Consider the following 20,680-nt stretch of genomic DNA (forward strand, 5'->3'; position numbering starts at 1 on the left):
GAATATTATGGGAGAAATTGGCAGTGGTTGAATCTTTACTTCTGCAAAGTTTGATCTAGGAAAACTGGACTTGGAGGAAATAGTCATTAAAAACAAAGTGACAGAGCTATGATCAGGAAAGTTTGATGTGGACAAAAGCTGGACGCTGAATCAAATATTCACTTAGATTTGTTTGTATTTATACGTACAAAGACTAATTTCCTTGCAAATTATAATAAAATATAATGTAAAAGAAAAGTTGGAAGTCCTTCCTCACAGTGGGATGTGGATGCGGAGGTAGGCTGTGGCCACAGCCATTCACTCCAGATTAGAGAGCTAGAGCAAACAAAAGTGTTCGTTAAGGCAAACAAACTATTATTGCTTATTCACCTGCTCTCCCTTCGTGTGCTAGCTTTCGGTAACGGAGTATTTCCCATTTTTTTTCTCCAAGTTCAACATCGCAAGGCCAGACCAAGTTCCCTTCTGCTTCCAAACCCCTAATAATATATGCGGTCAAACTCGGCGGTCACTAATGGACGAAGCCGGGGTGGCGGGAGACTTTCCCCTTCCTCACCCAGATTGGGCAAGCTGCGGCGGCTCTTCCTTCCGCACCGCCGAGACGTGTGAGCGCAGAAGGCCCCCGCCGCGCCGCCGCGGTCCCTCCCCTAGCGCGCCGTCGTCGCAGGGCAACGCCTCCGCCCAACCCCCGAGCGAGCACGTGACGCGCGCGTCACGTGACGGGCCAGTCAGCTTCATCTGGCGGAGGGCGCAAACAGGCTCCACGGCGGCGGAGCTGCGGCGCTGCGGCCCTGCTGCGTCCGCGTCTCCGGCATGCGCCCGGCGGGCCGGGGCGGCTAAGCCGCGAGCTCCGCGCCCACCTGAGGTAACTCCTGTGGCCTCGGGACGGGCAGTCCCCACGCCGCGCGCAGCCGCTGTCGCCGGCCGCCGCCGAAGCCCCCCGAACCCCCGGCCGGGGGTGTGGCTGCTGGCTTGCGGTCCGCGACAAGTGGGCTGGGCGGGGGCGGCCGCCGAGGCCCGGGTTCCGCTCCGCCCTGGGCCGGGGGCCCGGCGCGGAGCCGGCCGAAAAGCGGCAGCGACCCCGGGCCGTGGGCCCGTCCGCCCCGGTGCTCCAGGCTGCTCTTGGAGCTGGGCCACCCCCGGGGCCGCAGCAGCCTCCGTTGGGCGCTGAGGGCCCTGGGCGGCCGGCGTGGAGTCCCCGTCGAATCCTGCCCTCTCGGGCTGCGAGACCTTGGGCCAGTCAGCCCTCGCCCGTGGCCTGAGTTTCCGCTTCTGTAAAATGACAGTCGGGACTGGGTGACCTGCGAGGACCTTCCACTTCTGACGTGGCTGATCTCGAGAGAGATCTGCAGACACTGGAGCTGCAGCAGGGAAAGCATAGGTAGAGATTGTATCTTAATTGCCAAGTTTCTGTGTGTCTCTTCATCTGACACGATTTGGATTCTTGTTCCCCGGGGTGAAGTTTTTAATAGAAAACATAGTAGAGAGAGTCATAATGGTTTCCATTCCTGTTTTTTCAGGCTTTTTAAATGCATCGGAACCTTTTTTCTTAAAACCTTATCTGGAAGCCCGCTTTGTAAAAAAAGAGAAAAACGAAACCTTTATCTGCCTCCCTCCGCCCCCCTCCCCGCTTACCCTTAAGGGCCCGCAGAGAGCACAGGTTGGGAAGTGGTGTTACGGAGTGGAGGACGTGTTTTGTGTGTTAATTTGGTGAGATTCGGAATATGCATCCTTTGCGTATGTAGAATTTTCTTTATTTTTCCTTTGATTTTGTCTGATTGTATGTCATGCAGTTAGAGAGACATTTACTATATTTCTCATATGTACTGGAAAAAGGCGCCCAAATTTCCTATAAAGACCTTTCTCTTTTCATCTTTTCTTGCACCCCAGTCTCAGGGGAAGTACGAGTATGTTGATAGCAGCGAGACCACATGCCTCAGGGCTGTTCAGTTGCTCAGGCACAGAATGACAGTGGAAGACTTGTTGCAAGACTTTTATTTGAGACCAACTGAATGGATTAGGACATTTCCTCTGAAAAATATGAGAGTGGGGAGAGAGTATGAACTAAATCTTTAGGGTCATGGAGTAATGTGAACGTCCGCCAGATTCTGAAGCAAGAGAATTTTGGATTTTGAGAAAACTGGGTTTAGGAGAAAAGGAGGTCCTGTTTCACATAGTGAGTGGACATATAAGCAGAATGAGGTGGTGGTGTGTAGGCCAAAAAAATTATCAGGAGGATTTTTTTTTTTTAAGTTAAGAGAAATGCTTATTTTCCTAATTTGTTGTTTTTGAAGACCAGAGTAGATCAGAGATTTTCTGAAACTTCAAGTTTGATATTGAAAGAGGAAAACTATACCCTTTTATAGCTTGTCCGCTTGGTGCTTCTGTAAGGTGAGCCATAATTGGAGGTTGAATGAACTATGAGTGGAACCCAAGGTGACCGAGTGGAATATGTTTTCTCTTTTCAAAACAAACTCGCTTCCTTGATCTTTGGTTTAGGTTTGGGCAAGTCACTTCCCTTCCTCGAGTCTCTGTTTCTGCTACAAAGTGAGGAAATTGGATTGATTACTGCTCCATCTTTTGGCTTCAGTTAGGGTTGCCAAGTAAAATACAGGACATCCAGTTAAACTGGAATTTCATATAAACAGTGAATACGTTTTTAGTATAAATATTGCGTAGGGCATGCTTTACTAAAAAAAATTGTTTATCTGAAATTCAAATTTAACTGGGCTTGCTATATTTTATTGCTATATCTGGCAACCCTAGCTCCAACATTTTGTCTCCTTTAAATTAGCTCTAGGATGAAATTATAGATGCATAGATGGGAATGAATTGATTCAACAGGTCAGGCCCCCCTATTATCAGTAGTAGTGTCTAGTTCTTGAGGAATAGTGGTCTCTCTCTGTGCCCCCCCCCCCCATGTAGCAGTTCTTTTTCTGCCATAATCACATAATGCTTAGATTTGTACTTTTGGTGGTTAGCAATTTAAATATCTGAAAGCAAAAAAAAAAGAAGTTGCCCAAATTTCTAAAAGTAATACATTTCAGTCTTGAAATGGCATACACTTTTTTTCCCCCAATAAAAGATACTTTACAACCCTACTTGTTCTCCAGTTTTGTGATTGACTTCAAGACATTTTCTAAAGCAGTGGACTGTTCTTATGGTAAATAATCTTTCAGAAAGTTCTTATGCCTTTTGATTCGGCCCCCTGTGAATATGGAAAACGATCAGTGTGTGCACTGTAATGTTTTATTTTTTTTTTTTTATTTTTTTTTTATTTTTTAAAGATTTTATTTATTTATTTATTTTCCCCCCAAAGCCCCAGTAGATAGTTGTATGTCATAGCTGCACATCCTTCTAGTTGCTGTATGTGGGACGCGGCCTCAGCATGGCCGGAGAAGCACTCACTTAACCGCTAAGCCACGGGGCCAGCCCGCACTTTAATGTTTTATATTTTAACTGACTGTTATCAATCATGTCTTTGCTATATTTTGAAGAGTTTCAATGTTGAAATTCTTTTTCAAGGAGTATAATTTCTAATTCCTCATTTTGGAGAATTTTTTTAACTAGGCCAGATCCAGTTTCTTAACTCACTCTGAATTGCCTGAATTTTCTAATTCATTTGTTCATTCAGTAGTCAGCAAAACTGAGTGCCTTCTGTGAGCCAGGCTGATGTGATCAGTGTTGTAGTTCTTCACATGCTTATCTCTGATAGAGGAGTTAAATCACGTGCAATGCAAGGATAATGTGATGAGGGTCTGGAAGTGATACGAATGTTGTGGAAATTGAGAGGAGGATGAGTGCCCATCAAGTTGACAGATTGAGTGGCAGAATGTTTTGGAGGTAGTGGTATTTAATCCAGATCATAGTGGTAAAGGTGGTGTCAGGAAGCCAGGTTTACAGAAAGGTGGGAAGAAGCAGGAAAGGTCAGGGAATCCATATTCTCAGTTCTACAAAGCATATGCTTTCTTGGGTTAGAAATGGTTGATAATATTGTTTCCATGTAGTTTTTGGTTCACTATGATGCTTCTCATCTGTGTTAATTATATTGGGATGGAACAACTTCAGTGTGTATATTAGAAACACCTTCAGATGTCAATGTAGCTCTTTGCAAAAACGTTTATGAAATACTTCACATGTACAAAAATGTGTAATTTGCATATATAAAGCTCAAAAAATAGAATATTACCCATACCATTGAAACTTGTGTGCCCCTTCCTGATTAGACTCCCCATCCTTCCCCTCAGAAGTAACCACCATACTGAATTATACGTCTACCATTTCTTTGCTTTTCTTGATAATCTTACTTTATATGTATACATCCCCAAAAAACATTGTTTACTTTTGCATGTTTTTGAACTTTATATAAATGGCATCATGCTATGTGGATTTTTTTCTATGACTTTTTACACTTATAATTAGGTTGTTATTATAATAAAGTTGTTATTATAATATATCTTAGGCAGATTTATGTTATTTTTTATGGCTTTAGCAAAGGCACTCAAAAATAATTATTGAGGGCCGGCCCTGTGGCATAGTGGGTAAGTTTGGCATGCTCTGCTTTGGCGGCCAGGGTTCGTGGGTTCGGATCCCAGGCGTGGACCTACACCACTCGTCAGCCATGCTCTGGTGGTAGCCCACATACAGAATAGAGGAAGATAGGCACAGATGTTAGCTCAGAGTGAATCTTCCTCAGGAAAGAAAACAAAAAACAAATAATTATTGAGGCAAACTGCAGTTCCCTAGAAGGCAGCCTCCTCTTACTGAAACCATATGAAAGGAGATTAAAAAAGATTTTTGTTCTTTTCCTTTGAATATTTCTTTATTTCGTTTGAAGAAAGATTGTATAACTGTATGGATAATGAACTGACAGTTTTGAAATTTGATTTTAAAAATGAAGACTTGTTTCAAAAGTTTTAAGAGTTGTCTCTGTCCTTTTTCTTACCTTTTTAAAAAATGCAAAAGATGTATATATATTAACAAAGATATCCAAAATATTGTTGTATGAAAAAAGCAAACCATAGAAGTTTCCTCCTGTGTTTTCTAAAAGTTTTATAGTTTTAGTTCTCATATTTAGGTCTATGATCTAGTGTTAGGGGCTCATAGGGTGTGTGGGGTGAGGTATGGGTTTAGGTTCATTATTTTCCTTTTTGGATGCACAGTTATTTTGGTCTCATTTATTGAAAGATTATCCTCTCCCTATTGAATTTCCTGTCCTTTTTCTATCCTTTGCCCATTGAATTACTTAGCATTTTTGTTGGAAATCAACTGTGATAAATGTGTGGGTCTATTTCTGGACTTTTTCTTCTGTTAATTTGTATGTCTATCCTTATGTCAGTACCATACTGTCTTTCTTACTGTAGCTTTATACATGGTTTGAAATCGGTTAGTATAAATCCTCCAACTTTGTTCTTTATTTTCAAAGGTCCTTTGTATTTTCATAAATAGTTTAAAATCAGCTTTTTAGTTTCAGAAAACTTATTGGGATTTCAATTTGGATTGCCTTGATCCTCTAGATCAATTTGTGGAAAATTGCTTTCTTAACACTGAATCTTGCAATCTGTGAATGAGATCTATCTCTCCATTTATTTAATTCTTTAATTTTTTGCAACATGTTTTTTTAGTTGTGTAGTGTACAGGTCCTACACATATTTTGTCAAATTTATATTTTAATATTTTATGTTTTTTGATGTTATTATAAATGGGATGTAAAAAATCATTTTCTGGGGCTGGCCTGGTTGCGTAGTGGTTAAGTTTGCACGCTCTGCTTCAGCGGCCTGGGGTTCGTCTGCGCCCCACATATAAGATAGAGGAAGACTGGCACAGATATTAGCTCAGGGACAATCTTCCTCAAGCAAAAAGAGGAAGATTGGCAACGAATGTTAGCTCAGGGCCAATCTTCCCCACCAAAAAAAAATCGTTTTCTACTTGTTCATTGTTAATATGTAGACATACAGTTGATTATGTATATTACCTTTGTATCTTGTAGCCTTTCTAAATTCACTTATTACTTCTAATAGTCTTTTGGTTAGTTTTTTTGGATTTTCTACGCATACAACCATTGAATAAAGACAATTGTAGTTCTTTCTAATCAGTATGCCCTCTCTTCCTTCCCTCTGTGCTTTCTTTCCTTCTGCTCATCCACTCGCCCTCTGTCCCTCCTTTTTCTTTCCTTCCTTCCTTTCTTTCCCTTACTGGACTGCTTAGGACCTCAAATCCACTGATATGACAGAAATGGTAAGCAGACATTCATGTTTTGTTCCCAGTCTGAGGGGGAAGGCATTCAGTCTTATACATGATACAAAAAGCACTAATTGTAAAATAGTTAAAACCTTAAATTAGACTTAATAAAAATGTAAAACTTGTGCACTTTAAAAGGCACTGTTAAGAAAAGGAAAAGATATGCTACAGATTGGGAACAAATATTTGCAATTCATATATCTGACAAAGGACCTTTATCCAGTGTATACAAAGAACCTTTATAAATCATTAATAAGAAGGCAGAGAACCCAAATCACAAAATTGATAAAAGATTTGGACAGACACTTCACAAAAGAAGATATTTGAATTTTCAGTAGGCACATTTAAAGTTATCAACGAATTTAATCATTTAGAGAAATGTAAATCAAAATTATAAACAACTCTTTGCATATAAGAATGGTTAAAATTGAAAAGATTGACAACATCAAGTGTTGCTGAGGATGTAGAGCAACCAGAACTTACATAAACTGCTAGTAGGAGTCTATTAATGATACGGACACTTTGGAAAACAGTTTGGCATTTTCCTGTTAACTTAAACATACACTTACTTTATGACCCAGCAATTCCATCCCTGATTATAAAATAAAAACTTATGTCACAAATGACTTATACCCCAATGTTCAGAGATCAAAATGGGAAATAGCCCAAATGTCTGTCAGCAAGTATACAGTGGAACTACTCAGCAGTGAATAATGTCATGGCATGAAATTAAAAAACATTATACTGAGCAAAAGAAGCCAGACGCAAAAGAATACATACTGTATAATTCCATTCACATTCATCCCAGAGCCAACAAAACTAACCTATAATAAAGCAGATTATGATCGCCTGGGGTCAGAGGTGGGGCGAATAGGCTGCAGAGGGGCAAGAGGGAACTTTTTGTGGTGATGGAAATGTTCTGTGTGAGTTTTGATTGGATAGTGGTTACACTACATATACTTTTGTGAAAACTTTCCAAAATTACACTATAAATAAATATAGTAAATACTGGGTATATAGTTAGGAGTATAGCTGCTGAGTTTTAGGGTTATGCATTTCTTCAACTTGTCAAGTATTTGTTTTCTATTGCTCTGTAACAAATTACCGCCAAGTTAGAGGCTTAAAACAACACTAATTTATTATCTCATAGTTCTATAGGTCAGAAGTGTGGTAGGTTTGCCTGTGTTACCTGCTCTGGGTCTTAGAAGGCTGAAATCAGGTGTGCATGTATATTCATAACTCATTCAGCTCTTCCCCTACTAGTGGATATTTAGTGTGCTCTGGTTTTTCTCTTTTATAACAGTGTTGCAGTGACTGATCTTGTATATGTGTCTTTGAGCAATTTGTGGGAAAATTAGTATAGTATGGAGTCCTAAAAGTAGAATTATCTGGTCACAGGGGATTTAAATCAGGTAGTGGCAATTGTTGTCCCAATTTTTATTACAATCCACACTTCTAATAATGTTTAGGTACGCTTTCTTCCATTCCCTTGCCCGTATTATCTATTACCAATCTCTATTTTTCTGTATTTTAAAATTAATGTTTAAGTTTTTATCAAAATAGTACTTGGATAGTACTATGTTCACAATTTTAAATAGTGAATATAAAGGCTTGTAATGAAAAACAGACACAACTTCTCTTTTCTTATGTCTTATGATAGTTACATCCGTAGTTCTAAAACTTAATGCTTCTACCACTATGAATGATTTATCCACTTTAGATGTTATTGCATTGTCTTCCTGTTTTGAGGATTTGGGCGTCTTAAACTCCCCACTTACCTTTTCTCCATTCCAGCTATGGTTATAGCCTTGTTTTCTTTGAAATCAATAATGAGTATTTAGTCAGTGACCATTTAACTGTTGTTCAACGACAGGGCCAAGTAGTAGTCTGTGACTACGTTTCCTTTCTTATGTGTCTTTTTAAAGTTAAATTACCTAATTTTTTCACCTATATAACTTTTCATATACAAATTCTTAATTTTTACCAGATGGTCTATTGTAATGTTGTCTTAAATAAATAAAACAGCCAGTTACTTTACCAGCAAAATGGTTTTATTCAGGAGTAGCAGAGAAATTGCAATTCGGGACAAGCAAGCTATAGCAAAAGCTATAGGCAAATCCCATAAGCAAAGGAGTGTTATTTTATAGGGAAAAAGGAGGAAGTTGGGAGGGGTTGTTTTGAACAAAAGTCCATTGGTGGAAAGTGCGAGTTCAGGGCAGTGATGGTTTCTCATTGGCTGAGTTGCAGGGGTAGTCCATTTCTTGTTGGGGATATAGTGTACATCTCTTCAGTTGGCGTCTGTAATTGATGATCTTTCCTGTAATTGACTTCAAGTGGTAGTGCTGGGTACTGTGTGAGAGCTCCCCCTTCTGGCCTCCTCACTCCATTTTAATGAGGTTTCCTTTATTCAGTTTTACGATGTTGTCTACAATATTATCTTTTCTATCAATCTCTATATTTTTCTGCAGGTCTTTCCTCCTAGAGCTTTCCATCATCCTGCTTTAATGTGAACCTGAATTCTCTAGACTTGCTGCTCAGTGTGTGGAAGACCTTTTCTCTGGGCCATTAAGTTTCTCCAAAGAATCATCTGTTCTCCCACTGTGTATTAGGCTTGGTAGTTTAGGCTCTTGTTGCTCAAAGTGTATTCCATAGGCCAGCCACATTGGTATCGTCTTGGTGCTTGATAGAAATGTAGAATCTCAGGCCACATCCCAGACCTCCTGCATCAGAACAAGATGATTTATATGCACCCAAAATTTTGAAAGCACTGCGCTGTGCTATGCTGTGGTAACAACAACAATAGCAACAACAAAATATTTATTGTCATGCAAAATCTGACACAAGTGGATGTAACTCCTCCATCTGTAGCCATGCCATCTGGCCTCCAAGATGGCAGTGGAAGAGAGAGCTGTTAGGAGGATCTCAGTGAGTGTTTTTAAAGAACAGGCCTGAAAGTGTCTGACTTGACTCTCCCATATTATATTGGCCAGGAATTAGTCACATGGCCTCTAACATAATTGCAAGAGGCTGGAAAATACAGTCTTCTGATTTGCCCAGGAACAGGAAACTGTATAGTGGATAAGTAGCACTGATTCTGCTTCAGCTGGCCATTCTGATCCCCAAACTGTTTCGTTCTTCTTTCCACATCTAGAGGACACTAACCCCCTATGCATTCAGTCATTGCCTTCAGTTCAAAGTACAGGATCTCTGAGTGATGCCTGGATGTCTATCAGGTCCACATCAGCCTTTCTTGTTCCAGTGAACTAAGAAGACACATTATGTATCCCCCACCCCCCAGTATTATAATAAGAACGAAACATGACTAGTAAACAATCTCATTTGGAAGGTGAAGCATAGAGACACAGTAGTCACTCTTCTGTAGCAGTTCTTTAATCTTTATGGACAGACTAAAGGAAGGTTCCCCTCTCTGGAAGGAAAGAATGTTTGTTGATGCGACTCTGATTTTTTCCTTGGGAGAAACTTTCACATCCTTTCTTCTCCATGGCCCCAGGGACCAACCTCTAGGAGGTTCTTCTTTTTCCATTGTCTTATTTGGCCACATCCCACATCCAAAATTGATGTTGAGAGCATGCTCTCCTTGGGTACCGTGAAGTTTGCCTATTTGTGGAAGGTTGGACTCCCAGAGATTGTTTTTAGTCTTGAACAGTCAGACATTCTTAATCTCCGCTCATGGTTTTTCTGCCAATACATTTCCTTCAGAAATGTATTGGAATTAGCAGACTTCTTATCCATTTGCTTCCAGTCAATTCAGAGTGCTAATAACCAAACTTATTTTTGAGACGTAGTTCTCAAATCTGCTTTACTCTTCTGCTTTCTTGATCCTGCACCTCTATCTTGTCTCAGTGGAAGCCATCTATAAAGTCACACTATAATCTGATCTTCTCGGAGCTTATTTCTTTTCTTTTAATACTTTGCTAGAAACAGCTAGTAGTAACCAACACACACTACTATAAAGTTTCACTTTCCAGTTTTTTTTCCCCGTAAAACTTAGTTCATCAGGTGTGTGGTTTGCCTTCTGAATTGGAGCCATCAGCAGATTTTCTAATTATTTTCCACTGCATAAAGTGGATCATCATCTTTTCGTTCGCTTAATATAAAGTTCCTCATTGCCTACAGAGTGATGACCAAGCAAATGCAACTTGTTCAGGTTTTTTTTATGACAGCACCTCACTTCTGGTAGCAGTTTCTGCTTGAGGAGGTGGACAAGAGACCAGTTGTTTTATTCGTACACTTTTATGTCTGTTTTTTAGCCAGAAGTTTACTACTACTCATAACCTGAGGCCTGAGCCCCTTGGTGTCCTGTAGGCAAATTAGCTCGTTTTGTATCTTAATTCCTCATTTCGTGTATTTTCTATTGTCGGTTTCTCCACCTTGCTAAATTAATTACTATTTTCATATTTTCTCTCTTCAAAAAACATGTTGAAATCATTTTTGTCTGCTTGGGTGCCCTTTCTCATTTGTGGCCTTGTGATTTATATCTGTTTTCTTTCCTTTTTTTTTAAATTAAATTTTCCATTTTTAGATAACTGTAGGTTCATATGCAGTTGTAAGAAATAATGCAGAGGGATCCTGTTTAAGCTTTATCCAGTTTCCCCCAAAGTTAACATCTTGCAAAATTAAAGTACAATATCAAGACCAGGACACTGACACTGACATTGTTATAGTCAAGATGCGGAATATTTCTGTCACCACAGGGATCCCTCATGTTCCCCTTTTATAGCCACACCCGCTTCTCCCTGCACCCACTGCCTTCTTAACCTCTGGCAACCATTAATCTGTTCCCTCATTTCTATAATTTTGTCTTTTCAAGGATGTTATATAAATGGAATCATACATTATGTGACGTTTTTGGATTGGCTTCTTTTACTCAGCGTAATTCTCTGGAGATTCATCCTGGTTGTTGCATGTCCAGATAGTTCCTTTTTATTCCTTTTTTATTGCTGAGTAGTATTCCGTGCTATGGATGTACCAAAATTTGTTTAATCATTCACCTACTGAAGGATGCCTAGTTGAATAAAGCTATTACAGACATTTGTGTGCAGGTTTTTGTGTGACCGTATGACTTGATTTCTCTGGGATACATGTCGTGGAGTGCAATTGCTGGGTCATATGATATTCATGTGTTTAGTTTTTTAAGAAATTGCCAAAGTGTTTTCCAGAGTGGATGTACCATTTTACCTTCCAACCAATAATGTCAGGGTGATCCGGTTTCTCCTTATCCTTGCTCACAAATTTGGTGTTGACACCATTTTTTATTTTAGTCATTCTGATAGATATGTAGTGGTATCTCATTGTGACTTTAATTTGGATTTCCCTAATGGCTAATGAGGATGGACATCTTTTCATGTGCTATTTGGCGCCTGGATATCCTCTCAGTGAAAGTATCTTTATGTCTTTTGCCCATTTTCTAATTGGATTTTTTTTTTTTTTAGAGGAGACTCTAGCAAACACTAAAAAATACTGCACATAATTTGAAATGGGGTACTCCCTTTGGATAATTCTTCCAAATCATTTTATTTTATTGATGTTTTAATAGTTTTTAACATTGTGAAATTTTGGGTTGTACATTTTTGTTTGTCCATCACCATATATATGACTCCCTTCACCCCTTATGCCCACCCCCCACCCCCATTGCCCCTGGTAACCACAATACAGTTTTCTCTGTCCATGTGTTGGTTTATATTCCACATATGAGTGAGATCATACAGTGTTTGTCTTTCTCCTTCTGGCTTGTTTCACTTAACATAATACCCTCTAGGCCCATCCATGTTGTTGCAAATGGGATGATTTTGTCTTTTTTTGTGGCTGAGTAGTATTCCATTGTATATATATACCACATTTTCTTTTTTTTTTTTTTTTCCTTATTTTTTATTTATTTATTTATTTTTTTTAATTTTTTGTTTATTGCAGTAACATTAGTTTATAACATTGTAAAAATTTCAGGTGTACATCATTGTACTTCTATTTCTGCATAGATTACATCATGTTCACCACCAAAATACTAATTACAACCCATCACCACACACATGTACCCAATTATCCCTTTCACCCTCCTCCCTCCCCCCTTCCCCTCTGGTAACCACCTTGACCTTCTCCCTCTGACTTATTTCACTTTGCATCATGCCCTCAATGTCCATCCATGTTGTCACAAATGGCTGGATTTCATCGTTTCTTATGGCTGAGTAGTATTCCATTGTGTATATATACCACAGCTTTTATATCCATTCGTCCCTTGATGGGCACTTAGGTTGCTTCCAAGTCTTGGCTATCGTGAATAAGGCTGCAATGAACACAGGGGTGCATGTACCTTTGCAAATTGGTGTTTTCAAGTTCTTTGGATAGATACCCAACAGTGGAATAGCTGGATCATATGGTAGTTCTATCGTTGATTTTTTGAGGAATCTCCATACTGTTTTCCATAGTGGCTGCACCAGTTTGCACTCCCACCAGCAGTGTATGAGAGTTCCCTTCTCTCCACAACCTCTCCAACACATGTTGTTTCCTGTCTTGTTAATTATAGCCATTCTGACGGGCGTGAGGTGATATCTCATTGTAGTTTTGATTTGCATTTCCCTGATAGTTAGTGATTTTGAACATCTTTTCATGTGTCTGTTGGCCATCTGTATATCTTCTTTGGAGAAATGTCTGTTCAGGTCTTTTGCCCATTTTTTAATTGGGTTGGTAGTTTTGTTGTTGTTGAGATGCATGAGTTCTTTATATATTTTGGAGATTAAGCCCTTATCAGATGTATGGTTTGCAAATATCTTCTCCCAATTGTTAGGTTGTCTTTTCGTTTTGTTGATGGTTTCCTTTGCTGTGCAGAAGCTTTTTAGTTTGATGTAGTCCCATTTGTTTATTTTTTCTATTGTTTCTCTTGCCCGGTCAGATGTATACCACATTTTCTTGATCCAATTGTCAGTCGAGGGACACTTAGGTTGCTTCCACTTCTTGGCTATGGTGAATAATGCTGCAATGAACATAGGGATGCATAAGCCTCTTTGGATTGTTGATTTCAGGTTCATTGGATAGATTCCCAGTAGTGGGATGGCTGGATCATAGGGCATCTCTATTTTTAATTCTTTGAGGAATCTCCATACCGTTTTCCATAGAGGCTGCATCAGTTTGCATTCCCACCAGCTGTGTATGAGGGTTCCTGTTTCTCCACATCCTCTCCAACATTTGTTGTTTTTTCTAATTGGATTTTTTTATTGTTGAGTTTCAAGAGTTCTTTGTATATTCTAGATACTAGTCCTTTGTCTCATATGTGGTTTGCATATATTTTCTCCCAGTATGTAGCTTGTCTTTTCATCCTTTGCAGAGCAAAAGGTTTTATATTTATGAAGTCCAATTTATAAATTTTTCCATTTGGGGATTATGCCTTTGATGTCAAATTTAAGAAGTCTTTGCCTAGCCCTAGATCCTAGATATTTTCTCCTATGCTTTTTTTCCCCTAAAAGTTTTATAGTTTTAGGTTATACATTTAAATCCATGAACTATTGAGTTAATTTTTGTAAAAGGTGTGAAATGTAGGTCGACGTTCATTTTTTTCCTATTGCTCTGGCACCATTTGTTGAAAAGCTGTCTTTCCTCCATTGAATTGCTTTATCAGAATTCATTTGGACATATTTGTGTGGGTCTATTTACGGGTCCTCTATTCTGTTCCATTGATTTTTATGTCTCCCTTTGCCAAATACCACGCAGTCTTGATTATGATAACTCTATAATAAGTCTGGAAATCAGTAAACTGATTCCTCCCATTCTCTTCTTCTTTTTCAAAAGTGTTTTAGCTATGGTAGGTCCTGTGTCTTTCCATATACATTTAAAAACAATCTTGTCTATATCTACAAAAAATCTTTATGAAATTTTGGTGGGATTCTTGTTACACTTGTATATTAATAAGGGAAAAATAGACATCTTTACTTTATTGAGTATTCCAGTCCATGAACACAGTATGCATCTTAATTTATTTAATTTATTCTCTGATTTCTTTCACTAGCATTTTATACTTTTCAGCATAAAAGACCCTTGTTAGATTTACACCTAAGTATGCCCCTTTTTTAGGATTGAAAATGGTGTTTTATTTTTAATTTTCATGTCCTTGTTTTCATTGCTAGTATATAGGAGTACAACTAATGTTAGTATGTTTATCTTATATCCTGCAACTTTGTTGAACTCATTTATTCTGGGAGTTTTTGGGTGGATTCTTTGTGACTTTATAGACAATCATGTCAGTTGCAAATAGGTACAGGTCTATTTTTTTCTTTCCAATCTGCATGTCTTTTATTTCCTTTTCTTGTCTTATTGCACTGGCTAAAACTTCCAGCACTATGGTAAATAAGAGTTGCCTTTTTCCCAATCTTAGAGGGAAAGCAATTAGTCCCTCACCATTAAGTATGTTAAGTGTAGGGTCTATTTTGCAGATGCACTTTATCAAGTTAAGGAAGTTCTTTTTTATTCCTATCTTTCTGAGAGTTTTTATCATGAATGGGTATTGAATTTTGTCAAATACTTTTTCTGCATCCATTGATATGATCACATGATTTTATTCATTAGACTCTTAACATTGTAGATTACATTGTTTAATTTTCAGAAATGGAACAAACCGTACATCCTTGGAATAAACCTCACTTGGGCATGGTTTATAATTCTTTTTCTATTTGCCGAGTTATATTTGCTAATACTTTGTTAATGATTCTTTTTTCTTTTCTGTTTAGAGAACTTCCTGTAGGCATTCCATTCTTTTAGGTTTTACATCTGCTGGTGACACAGTCTCTTAGTTTACTTTTATCTCAGAATATCTTGATTTTTCCTTCCCCTATGAAGGATATTTTGTTGCATATAGGGTTCTGAGTTGATAGTTCTTTTCTTTCAGTCCTTGAAAGGTATGATGTCTCTTCCTTCTGGCCTCTGTGATTTCTGATGAAATATTTGCTGACATTTAAATGATTTTTCCTTCATGGGTAAGGTTTTCTTTGTCTCTCTCTGCTTTGAGGATGTTTTCTTCGTCTTTAGTGTTCATAAGTTTGGCTCTGACATGTCTTGGTGAGGATTTCTTGGAGTTTATTCTGTTTGGGGTTTGCTCAGAATCTTGAGTCTCTAAGTGTATATATCTTTTGCCAGATATGGGCATTTTCAGCTGTTATTTCAAGTACTTTTTCAGCCTAGCCCTCTCCGATGACATGAATATTAGATCTTTAGTTATAATCCCACAAGTCCCTAAGGCTCTGTTCATTTTTCTTTTTCAGTCTGTTTTCTGTCATTCAGATTGGGTAGTTTCTGTTGTTCTGTCTTCTGGTTCACTGATTTTTTTCTCTGTCCCCACCATTCTGATGCTGAGCCATCTATTGATTTTTGTGTTTTGGTAATTGTATTTTTCAGTTCTGTAATTTCCTTTTGGTTCTTCTTTATATCTTATATTTCTTTGCTGAGACTTTCTATTTTTTTTTTTTACCAAAACACAGCAGCAATGGGGATGAAAGCCCCAGCTACCTACTTGCCCTTCGCTGATGCCAACCTGATGGGGATGTTGGGATGCTTTGTTACATCTTGGTGAGAGTAGAAGTCTAGTCTACTCTTGGTCTTTGCTGGCATGAGTGGGGGTGTGGCCACAGTTTTTTCTGTGATGTTTGGCTGGAGTAGGGTGTCTAAAAGTTTTATTGTCTAAAAGTTTTTTGTCTTTCTAGGCTAACCCTTTCCTAGTCCTTTGGTTAGAAAGAGCAGGCTTTTCTTGGAACTTTTTTTTGTCTGCACCCTGTGGTGTTTCTGGGTTACCAGTTCTTCAGCTCCAAGTTTGGGTTATATGAAGCAAAAAGAAAATCCAGGAACTCAACACCGTGTCATTCTTTGAATCCTGAGGTCCCTAGATGGTCTTCCTTCTTCTCTCTGCCTTCAAGGGTCTTATATTTGTTGTACATATAATGTCCAGAGTCATTAGTTGTACTTAATTGGACAAATAGGGAAAAGTACATTTACTCCATCTTTCCTGAAATTTAAGCTGCTTCTTTTTAAAAAATCCTTCTACTATCATTTTAATAGAGTCTTGGTGGAAGAGGAACTAAACTTAAGTGTTCAGTCCACACCATTATTACTTCTTAATGTTTTATTACATTTGTATGAATTAGGCCGATTAAATATTTTATTTGCTTAGTGCTTGTTTTGTTCATGGCACATAATCTTAAGTGGAAGAGCCTGTTGGAAATGATTGAGAGCATGAAACTCTGCTTGACTAAGGTTTCTGTAAAAGCTCCATGCCATAAATGAGTTCTTTCTGTGTTACTCCCAGAAAGATTAGATTGCTTTTAGGTGAATTTCTTCAGAGTAGTTGATGTAGAAGATGATACTTTAATACTATAACTTGATTTTTAAGTTAAAATGAGCTTTTATTTTATGCCAGGAGGCTACATACTGTAAATCTTTAAATTTATCTTGATTTGTTAAAAAATAATTTAAATTTATCCTTAGGAAGGATAACTTGTATATTAGATTCTATCAAAGCATTAAAATTTTAAAGCATTACTGTAAGTCTTAAGTTTGTTAATTCAGTTTTGATAATGTTAGGTATGTTCTAGTACTTACCCAGGTAGATGACCTTGGGCCTGGTGGGAATGATAACAATTACACTACTTCATAAAGTGGTTGTGATGATGTAAGGTTTTTTCTTGTTAAAACTGAAAATATTTTTCCTTTTTTTCATAAGACTTAAAATATTGTCAATTCTGTTACTTAAACAGCATCTTATACAACTTGGTATAGCTCTGAGGGCATTAGACTTAAGAGTTAGGAAACCTGAGTTCTACTCCCGACTTACCTGAGTAGCTGCTTGACCAGCCTTGCTTCTTTTCTCTCTGCCTTGTGTTAGTCACCTATAAAAGTGGGGCTGGGTTTGAGCTGGGTGATCTCTAAGATTCCTTCTAGTTCTTCCATTCTGGCTTTTGGTCTCGCACTGAATCATAGTTGAGCTAGCTATGACAGTTCATGAGGAGAGCACATTTTACAATCTGGAGAGGAAAAAGGCTTGGGATGGGGAGGGCATGATAATCTTACAGAAATGTTAAGGGCTGATACATGGAGAATAATTAGGTTTGTTTCACGTGATTATAATCTGGGGAAAAACTAACACTTACAGTTGGAAGAGAGACACTCTTGACTTGGCATAATGGACACATTTCTAACAGTTACTCCTGTCCAACATTGAAATGAGCCACCTTAAGTGCTGGATACTTCCTAACATGGCAAATGATGCTTCAGAGTCAGGTTGAAGTTATTTAAGCCTCAGCCAGGGATGGTGCTGGATGACTTCTCTAACTGTCTGGCCTCCCGTGAGTGGATATCATGACGTGATAAAGTTGTTAAAATAATCAAGAAAAAACATTATAGTGTGGCAAAGTGGTCACTGACTTTAACTAAATTATAATAATGACGATTCATATACTAAATTCTTTTTTATCTGCAATTTCTTTTTTTTGGTTGAAGTGCAGACTGAGTACTATTTGTTCTCAGTTTTGAAAATGTTGTTCCTCTTAAGTCTTGTGTAGTTTTTGATGATTCATCTGGGAAAAGCAGCACTATTATTTTCTTTGTTTTGCGTGATCTTTGAATGCCTGCCACTTTTCTTTTAAGCTAAGCTGTAAACTGTGAGTTTGGGTTCTTAGGTCCTGTTGCGATATGCAGCTAAATTTGTCATTGACTGTGGGTACATTGCCGACTTCTTTGGAGATGTTTACCAGTCTGGGCAGTTTTGATAATATTATCTTCTTACAGTTTCTGCTGTGAAGCAGTCTTTGAAGAAATATGTGATATGTGGGGAGCAAGCCCTTGGGGAAAAAGGTATTCTTATTACTTTTATTAAATTATAATGCTTTTTTCCCCAATTCCTGAGGTAGAATTTTAGTCACCAAAGGAGCAGTTCTCTCACGCTGCCTTAGCATCTGGTTGAGGAGGTTGTGTGTGTGTTTACATTTGCTAAACTACCTCAGGTCTCCTTTACTCACTGGGTGTCCTGTTTCTGCTGAGTTGGGATTAGACTCTGCTGTACTAGTGGACAAATCAATGGATGGCAGGCTTCTCAACCTTGGCACTATTGACATTTGGGGCTGGGTAATTCTTTGTTGTGGGGGCTGTCTTGTGCATTGTAGGATGCTTAGCAGCATCCCTGGCCTCTTCCCACTAGATGCCAGTAGCACCCCCCAGTTATGGCAACCAAAAATTTCTCCAAGACATTGCAAAAAGTCCCCTGGGCGGCAAAATCACCTCAGTTGAGAACCACTAACTTATGGATGCCTCTGAGCCAGCCCTCTGCCGTAGTTATCATCCTCCTCCCATCTGGTTTCTCCATGTTGGCAGCCTTGCTCACAACCTCCTCCCCCTGACTGTACTCTGCTGAGCTAATTAGGTGGAAAGTTGCCAAGTAGAAGGTGGAGTCGGTGGGGAATAGGGCAGAGCTGGAGTCAGGTGTGGCCCTGGGTAGTGGCTGAGCACTGCAGCACACAGATGGGTGTGTTTTTTGGTGGCAGCTAATGATTAGACTTAAAAACAAATGTTCTTTCACATGCAAGTGAGCTGGCAATGACACTGGTGGTCCTAGGATACAACACTAATCAGGTATGTGGCATCTTCATGTTGTCTGAAACCTACCTTGAGAGTCTGAGGTTTTGAAAGAAAGCCCCAGGGATGTTTTCTCCTTAATGTTTTTATTTGAAAGAAGCAAAAAAAAAAGAGAAACTCCTTGATGAACTTCTGTGTTCAATTTAGATTTCATTTTTGGGTTGCCTTTAGTAGCTAGATAGAGTCAATGATTTTTTTACATGTATGAAATGAGGTGGGAAAATTTGTAAATATAAGCAGCAGATGTTTAATGAGTGTAGCTGGGGATGGTGCCATGTCCTCAAGAAATGCTCAGAGTGCTGAGGGAGCAAGGCAGGTAAATGCGAATGATACCACCATGTAAGCAATGGTAGCTGTGTCTTGGGTGGGGGCAGGTGGTGCGAGGTGGGCAAGGAGAGATCTCATAGATAAAGTCAAGACTTGGAACAGGTGTTCACAGTCCTTTTTTGTATCCTTTTTCAAACAATCAATGTTCGTTATTAGTACTTTTATTCTGGGCTTTATGAATTGTTTTTTACCTAGTCAAGGTCATCCAGAATGCCTGTTTTTATAAGCTTTATTCTCTTAACATTTATTGCATAACATTTCCCATTTTTAATAACTTTTCATGACTGCATATTGCATTTGATTATATCATAGTTTACTTAACTATTTCCCTGTTGTTTAACATATATCTGATTTTAAAGAATTTTGCTACTGTCAATATTCTTTAATGAATGAATATCTTTGGGCATACATTTTAATCTACAGTTTGGATGATTTTTTTTAGGATAGTGTCATGAACTAGAATCACTGGGTGAGATGGTGTGGATATTTTGGTTCCTGAACTGCCTTACTGAAAGGTTCTAATTAACACGCCCATTAGCAGGGTAGTAAGTGGCCATTTTAGGGCATCCTTGCCAATGTTGGGTGTTTTTAAAATAGAAAACTGATTTAACAGGTGGAAAACATCTCATTGTTGTCTGTCTTTGCCTGTTTAAATTATGAGTGAAGTTGATATTTTGTTGTTTTTCTTTTTCTTTTAAAAGTTCATTAGTTTCTTTTGTAAATTGACTGTTCATGTCCTTTTCTCATTAATCTTTTGGGGTGTTACCGCCTTTTTTTTCTGATTCCTTTATATAGTTTCTTTATATATTAAAGGAAGTAACCTTTTGTCTGTCATATTTGTCAGAAACACTTTTCCAGTTTTTCAATTATGTCTTTTGCCTTATGTGTAACTTTTAATTTTGATATGATTTCAAACTTACAGAAAAAGTATAAGAGGAATACAAAGAATTACCACATATCCTTTACTAAGATTCACCAGTTGTTTATATTTTACCCCATTAGCTTTATCATACACTCTCTATGCATATATATAAATGCATTTTTTTTCTGATTCATTTGAGTCTAAGTTGTATATTTCCTAAGAGCCGGGGCATTTTCTTATATAATCACAGTAAAATTATTTGCCAGGAAATTTAATAATTGATAGAGTATTGTTATCTAATTCACAGTTCACAGTGCATTTTCAACAGTTGTCCCTGTAGTGTCCTTTATTGCTCTTCAGTTTCCCTTGTTCAGTTTCCAATCCAGAATCACACCGAGGGAGCTCCAGTGGCACAGTTGGTTAGCACACGGTACTTATACAAAATTACGCTGAATTTTTTTTTTGCTCTGCATGCATCATTTTTATTGCCTTTGTCAAGAATTATGTGACCGTGTGCCAAACTAACGCAACCATCTGGAATGGGTGGAGATCACAAACTCTTATCTTTACAGCATGGCCACATGCTGTCTCTATTTAGATGATGTAAAAATACCAAGTTGGTATAGTTAA

The 20,680-nt window shown here is 38.4% G+C and overlaps 1 protein-coding gene across 1 annotated transcript in view; it reads left to right on the forward strand.

The window, feature by feature from the left end:
* The first annotated feature begins 870 nt into the window (after positions 1-870).
* MARCHF8 (membrane associated ring-CH-type finger 8) overlaps positions 871-20,680 on the forward strand; it is a 134,654-nt gene continuing 114,844 nt past the window's right edge. Inside the window, 1 exon segment of the mRNA XM_087431851.1 lies at positions 871-1,378. The gene's annotated coding sequence lies outside the window, so the exon portion shown is untranslated.

The sequence above is a fragment of the Ceratotherium simum genome, chromosome 6 (genome assembly GCF_057802395.1).
Source record: "Ceratotherium simum simum isolate JZ-2026a chromosome 6, ASM5780239v1, whole genome shotgun sequence".
In the NCBI taxonomy this organism is placed as follows: Eukaryota; Metazoa; Chordata; class Mammalia; order Perissodactyla; family Rhinocerotidae; genus Ceratotherium; species Ceratotherium simum.